General features: G+C 54.2%; 1 protein-coding gene across 1 annotated transcript in view; it reads right to left on the reverse strand.

Annotated features, from left to right (window-relative positions):
- The window catches only part of SH2B2 (SH2B adaptor protein 2), a 20,396-nt gene that overhangs the window by 12,932 nt on the left and 700 nt on the right, over positions 1-6,764 (reverse strand). The window lies entirely within an intron of this gene.

The following is a 6,764-nucleotide window of genomic DNA, read 5'->3' on the forward strand; positions in this document are numbered from 1 at the left end:
GATCCCGCCGGCAGCTTACACGGCCAATAATTAATTACTGCTCGGATGAACGGCACAAGCCACGGGATCGGGGCGGGCACTGGGGACTGGGATAACCTGCTCCTTATCCTCCAGACCCCAGCCATGTCAGTCACCAGACCCCAGGCAGGATCAAGCCCTGAAGGCTGTGATTCAGAGCAGCAGCTGTGGCCAGGAGCTGGTTGCCATATCCCCAGCACATCCCTATGGAGATGAGTTCTCTGGGAGCACCTCCATCCCAGGAAGTGGCTCTCAACCCCCTCCAAACAGGGAGAAATCCACACAGGCAATAAAAATCCCAACAGAAACACGATATATGTGGCATTTTCCCATCTTTAAGGCAGGGATGCTGCTCGGAGACCTGGCTGTGCTAGGGAGGCACTGAGGACAGGGTACACATGGACCTGCATTGGCCCCTCACATCCCACAGCACCAGCAGAACTCCAGCTCCTGCAGAAATCCCTGGCAAGGCTCTCCCCAGCATCACAGGGCTTTCCCGGAGACCTGAGCAGGGAGCCATGCCAGCTGGGAAAAAACCCATCCCTGCAGTTTAGAAGCAGCATCTGAATTTCCCCAAGAGACATCAGCAAAGCAGCAGAAAATGCAAAGCTGTTTGTTACCCGCCCAGCAAATGAAATTCCTAATTATCCATCCATCACCAAGCAGAGGATTTAAAGACTCTGCCCTTTGAATTGAAAATTCACAACCCCAGCTCTACCACGGCCCCAGGAGCTGCCCTGGCACCAAGCCATGGACCAGGAGTATTTGGGCTTGGGGAGAAAAGGGAGATGAAAAGGAGTCTCCTGCTGCCAATCCAAGCAGTCACAGCAAGAGCAAGGGAGAGAGAAAGGGTGCAAAGGGAAAAGAGCAGAAGGGGGCTTGTGGGGGGAAGAGAAAGCCCCTCGGTGATGGGTTTATTTGCATCTGCCTGGGGTGTTGAGCCCCGGGGCTTTGATGGTTTCCCTCCCATGAATTTGGTGGAAAACACAGCTCCCCATCCCTCTCTCCAGGAGGGACTGGTGCTCAGGGCCTGCCTGCCCAAAACCAAGGCATGGCAACAGACTCTGAGAGGTTAAGGGAAAAAAAAGAAGAAGAAGAAGGGAAAAAATAAGGCACTTCAAAAAAGATAAAGCCCCAAACAAAAAGCCTCAAGGAGATCCAGGCACGGCAGCCAGGCTCAGGCTCGGAGACGCGCACGCAGAGGCATCACAGCGTCTTCCTTTCATCTGCATGGGGATGACAGACTTTAAAAGGCCAATTTATAAAAATGAAGCCTAGAAGAGAGACATCTGGCAGGTCTGAGGAGGCGGCAGCGGGGATTACTAACCCTGTGCCACATATCCAACCCCCCTGCCCGAAGCACAGCCAGGAGCCCCCCAGCCAGGACCCAACAGCACAGGCTGGGAGTCAGTGGGGTGGTTTAAGGGCAGCCCCTGGGACTGCAGAGCCATCCCCGCCCCTGATTCACCTGGTTTCTGCAGGAAGCAGGCTCCCAATTATGTGTGTAGATTTACCTTTAATCTGGGTGCCTGCACTCCCCTCCATACCAACAGCTCTGCCCCACTTCTGGAAATAACTTATCATGCCACAGACAGCATCCCCGGGCAGAGCGGTGGAAGCGGAGACGAAAATAAGCTCAAGATGAAAATAAGCAGCAAATCTGCAACTGCTTTTTGGAAAGGGCCATCCCCTGCCAGCCCAGCTTACTGAGGCCTGCAGCACACTCCAGGCACCTTTCTAAGGAGCCAGATTCCTTTGGAAGTGCCATCAGCCCACTCCAGAATTGGCTCAGGGGCCACACAGCCTTGAGTCCCTGCCTGGGTGACACAAGAGGACAGAAAAATAAAAATATAAAACGGGATGGCCTGTTGTCACGAAGAAGCCATGGAGTGGCAACCACGGCATCAGGCTGGTGACGGGCTCCTAACCCACCTGCACAAGTCCCCAAACTCCTCCCAGGGCAGAGCTGTGCCTGCTGCCGCTGTCATTTGGGAAACTGAGTCAAGATTTAAAAAGAGAGGATAAAAATAAAGAACTTCTGGGGTTTGCCAAGTGGAAACCCAGGCTGGGATGGCAGGTGAGAGCCAACTGCTGGCAGTGATTTGGGACACCTCTCCCACCAAGGTGTGCTGAGGCATCCCTTGCTCTGGGAGGGGGGCTTCTGGAATAATCTGAAAGTCGAAGCAAAGCTAACTGACCTCAAGAAGAAATGAAATTTAAACTGTCAGCAGAAGCGCAGGAGACCATAAAAAAACAACTCCCCCGTGAAACAGGAGTCAGGGAGCAACAACAAAGCCACTGGGATTTGCTGAACCAGAGGCGTGGGGAGGAACCAGCATCTAATGAGGTGTTAATAATCCGAATGCACAACACCGGTCATGGGATGGCCAGCACAGCCTGCCCAGCACGGCCTGCCCAGCGCTGGCTCCGATGGCTTTATTTAAGGAAACAACCCTAATAAAGAGATGTTTCCCTTCCGCCCAGCGCAGCCAGGCTGGGACAAAGTGATCCGAAACTCAGTGGGGAAAAGCACTGTCAGGTGGAGGCTGTGAGTGGCAAAATGAATCCCTCCATCCCGCCTGTGTGGGAAAACTCCCGGGGTCACGCCAGGGAGCAAAGGGAAAGGAAAAGCCAGCGCAGGAGGGTGTGCAGCAAAGCCCTGGCTCCCGGGGAAGGAGATCCCAGCCCCGGCTGTCCCAGTCCTGCAAGGCTGCTCGGTTTCCAGCAAGATCGATGCCACTCAAAGCCCCAGCTGGTCATCCCGATCCCGTGGGGATGACATGAGGAAACCCAGGCACCTGCTCCCCCAGAAAAGCGCCTGACCTAAGCGTGCCATGCCAGAGGAGGAGATCCCCGAGTCACGAGCAGGTCGCAGAGCAAGGCGATACCCCCCGGCCCCCCCCGAGGTGATGCTCCTGGCAGGCAGCTCCTGACACACAGGCAGCCCCTCTGGCAGCTCCCGAGGGAGCCTGGAGCCTGCCTGCACAGCCCCGGGGCACTGCCTGCCCTGGGCAGACGGGAAAACAGCTCAAACTGGGAAGGGGACTGGCCTTGGGGGCAGTGGGGCAGAGGGAGCAGGCTCAGACTGACAGCAGGAGAGAAGCAGGGGCACCATCCCCACTCCTGCCGTGCAAGCACAGCGGGATGAGGGATCCATCGGAGCTGATGTCCCCCCATTCCACAGCTGAGACCTGAAGCACGTCACCAAGTGACCTCCCTTTGTCACCTCGAGGACCCTTCCCAGCCCTCGAGACCCTCCAGAGCTTTAAGTGCACGCAGAGGCTGAGCTGAGGAAGAGAAAACTATAAGGAACAAAAGCAGAAGTCACCTGCCTTGCACCTTTCACATCCCCTGGATCCCTGACCACAGCCCTGGAGTGGGAGAAGCTGATTGCTCTCCAGGCTCCTCAGTACTCCATGTACTATTTATACTGTTGTGATCTTAAATCCGACTGGCTGTCTGAACCATGGAAACAATCTTTGTTCCTCTCGTTTACTGTCCATCCCACTAAAATATTAATTGAACAGCATTTTGGCCTCAAATTTTATGGTCAAACCACCTGCCTTGAACCAATGCCTCAGCAGGAGCATGCTTTGACTCCCTGCCCAGATGCACTTCAGGGTCCACCTGTCACCTGCAGCTTAAAAAAACATTTTTCTGGAGTGAAAAGGCTCCTTGTGCCTTTTTCTGCTGCCCAGTAAGGAATCCCTCTGGCCAGCCCAGCTCTCAAAACAGATGCCTCAAGCACTCAGCAGTGCTGGATGGCCAGGACAAGGTTTTGGGGTGCAGGTGCTGATAGGACACATCTTCAAAAGAGAAAATGGGCAAGAAATGACCCTTTTCCCCCTCTTGCACATAAGGGTGTCCCCACAGCTGTGTGATGTCCTGACTGAGCCCCACAGGGTTCAAATAAGCAAATGGGCCCATGAGAGCCCCCCAGTAAAAACCTGAGCTTTTCTCCACTTCCCACTACTCTGACCATACCACAGGGCAGTTCCTCTCCCTCCCCTCCAAAATCCCCCGCTGTGGATGTTGTACCTCCTGTGCTGACAGCTGCTGGAAAATAAAGACAAGTTCATAGGTAAGATCCACTAGATCTTAGATAATCTTTTCCCTCAGTAATTCCATCCAGCTTGCAGGGAGCCACACTTGCAGCCCACGCACGGGGCTGGAGCATCACCCAAGGCACTCAGCCTGCTGGGAACAGTGGTGTGGGACCTGGGGGATGCCTCAGCCATGGGGACAGGGTTCCCAGGGTGCAGGGACATAATGATCAGCAAAGCTTTGGTGCATCTGGGCATCGTGGATGCAGTTTGGGGCTTGGAGGCAGCGTGCTGTGTCTTGGAATAAAGCAGAAACACCTCCTCAATGACCAAAAGGAAAAGCTATTGGAAAAAAAAAAAAAATTAAAACCCCAGAGCTTTAGGTGAAGGAGATCAGAGGCTGTTGTTCGTTTCCCCTCACTTGGATGCCACCTCACGTGCCTGTCTCCAGCCAGAGAGCTTCCCACAGAAAACTCCCCAGTCCAAAGTCTATTTTTAACCACCACAATAGCAGAGCCTCCCCCAAGGAGCAGCACAAGCCCTGTCCCCAACCAAGCAATCTCACATTTCCCTCGCTAAGCCTCGATTTCCTTCCGCCCCTCAGCCCACAACAAAACCCTCCTCCTCCTCCTCTTGCCTTCCCATCCTCAGAAAACTATCTGCACATCCATGCCCCTCCAGGCTGGTGTGCCGTGGGTGCACAGTGTCCTCACACCTGTTACACATTAACCACTGACCTGGGACCTGTGGGCAGACCCTTCCTGGGCTCAGAAATGCCAAACAACAGGAGATTTATCTGCTCACCCCCCTCCCCTGGAGGCACCCAAGACTCTGGGGATTTACTGAAAAAGCCCTGCAACATAACCCAAAGTGCAAACTCTTTGAAAGAGATGGCTCTTGCCCTGGGGATTGCTGTGCCATGGAGGGGCTCCTTGGGTGATTTTAGGGTGAGAGCTGAGTGGATGCTCAACAAAGCAAATCCTGATGGATACAGCACAGTCATCTGGGAATCCCCTGTCATTAGGTCAGAGAACCCCCTAAGATTGTTTTTCAATTACAGCACACAATAAACGTGAGATAAAGTTACACGGTTCTGTAGGAAATTTTCTTATGTTTTTTTTTACGTTGCAGATCTAATTCCCCACACACATCACTGTCTCATACTCGCCTGCAAACAGCCTTAAACTGCTGCCTAATGGTATCTGAGCTGGGGAAATTCAATTCTACCCAGCGCCTCACCCAGGACTGCTACAATCACTGCTAATTGCTTAAGTGGTGTATTAAGCAAAATAAAAATTCCAGTGGGCTTTGAACCACCCCCCCTCAACCAGATGATGCCAAAACACCCTGTTACAGCTGCCAACCCCGTCTGGAGATCCAACCTCAAATATCCTTTTTCTCTTCTCTGTGCAGGGATGCTCCTGGGCAGGCAGAGCTTCGTACCCAGTATGGCCATGACCATGCCAGAGGGACTCACAGGCTGTCTCCAACTTTGCCATCCCTCTTGCCAGGGTTTTGGGGTGCCACTGCAGCCCCTCTCCTGCCTCAGGGTCCAAATGCTGCCAGGACCCAGTGGAGCAGGGCAGAAACATCCTCCCAGTGGGACCCTGCAGTGGATGCACTCTGGGTCCCTCTCCTGTCTCCCCATCTGTGGGTGTGGATGGATGCGGGGCTCCAGTCACGTCTCATCCCAAACCTGGACCCTGTACCCAGCAAGAAGAATCTCCAAGCCCTTCTGGTTTTCCCTTTAGGAAGAATCAGGTGTGGGATGCAGTTTTCCCTTTAGGAATGATCTCTCCTCCTCTCCACTGCGATGGAGCCAGCTGGGGTTCAATTTCTGGGAGCATTTCCCTCTGCCAGCCTCTGCTTGCACAAGGAAGCGGATCCCCGAGCCAGGGACAAGTCTCCCACTCATATCCCACCACCTCACTGGCATCCATGGGCAGGGAAAACAGCTGAGGTCAAGTGAGGGCACCCACAGGCAGGAGGGGAATGATGCCAGGAGCCCCGGTGCTGGAAGCACTGCCCTGGGGCATCCCAGCCAGCCCAGTCAGCAGGGCCAGCAGATGGGCAATCATTATCTGCTTTCTCTGCCTCTGCTGGGAAGAAGAAGAGGAGGAAGAGGAACAGGAAAGGCATTAGCCAGCAACATCCTCATCTTGAGGAGACGGGTGTTCTACCTCCAAGGAGGAAGGACAAGAGGAGGTTGGACAAGACCACCCTGCCACAAGGGTGGCTGAGATGTGCTTGCAGTCCAGGAGAAGAGGGGACAGACCTGATGGCCCAGGGGATCAGCCAGAAGAGGCAACCCTGCAGTCAAGCAGCCGCTGCAGCCCTGAACCAGATGAGAAACTCACATTTGAGAAAGGAGGTGATTTTAACCCCAAAGCCTTGACCAGACAGGGACGGGGACCAGAGCTGACTCACCCTCCTCGATGGCACAGGGGAAGAGTCACTGAGACACCAGGCAGGGCAGGCAAACCTGTGTGCCTCCCAAGCTGGAGCTGAGAGAATTATGCAGCTTTTTTAGGAATCATTCAGTGCTACTAGCCCTGGGCTCCTCTGCTGCGTTACAGTGATAGTGAGACACTGGGAAATACTACTGAAGGACACAGAGGGAAGGTCCAAGGGCACTTGCCATCCCATCTGAGCAGATCTCCTGGCAGCACGCGCCCACCTGTCTGTACAAATGTGACCTCCCAC

Source organism: Corvus brachyrhynchos, unplaced genomic scaffold (assembly GCF_000691975.1).
Source record: "Corvus brachyrhynchos isolate BGI_N302 unplaced genomic scaffold, ASM69197v1 scaffold99, whole genome shotgun sequence".
Taxonomy (NCBI): Eukaryota; Metazoa; Chordata; class Aves; order Passeriformes; family Corvidae; genus Corvus; species Corvus brachyrhynchos.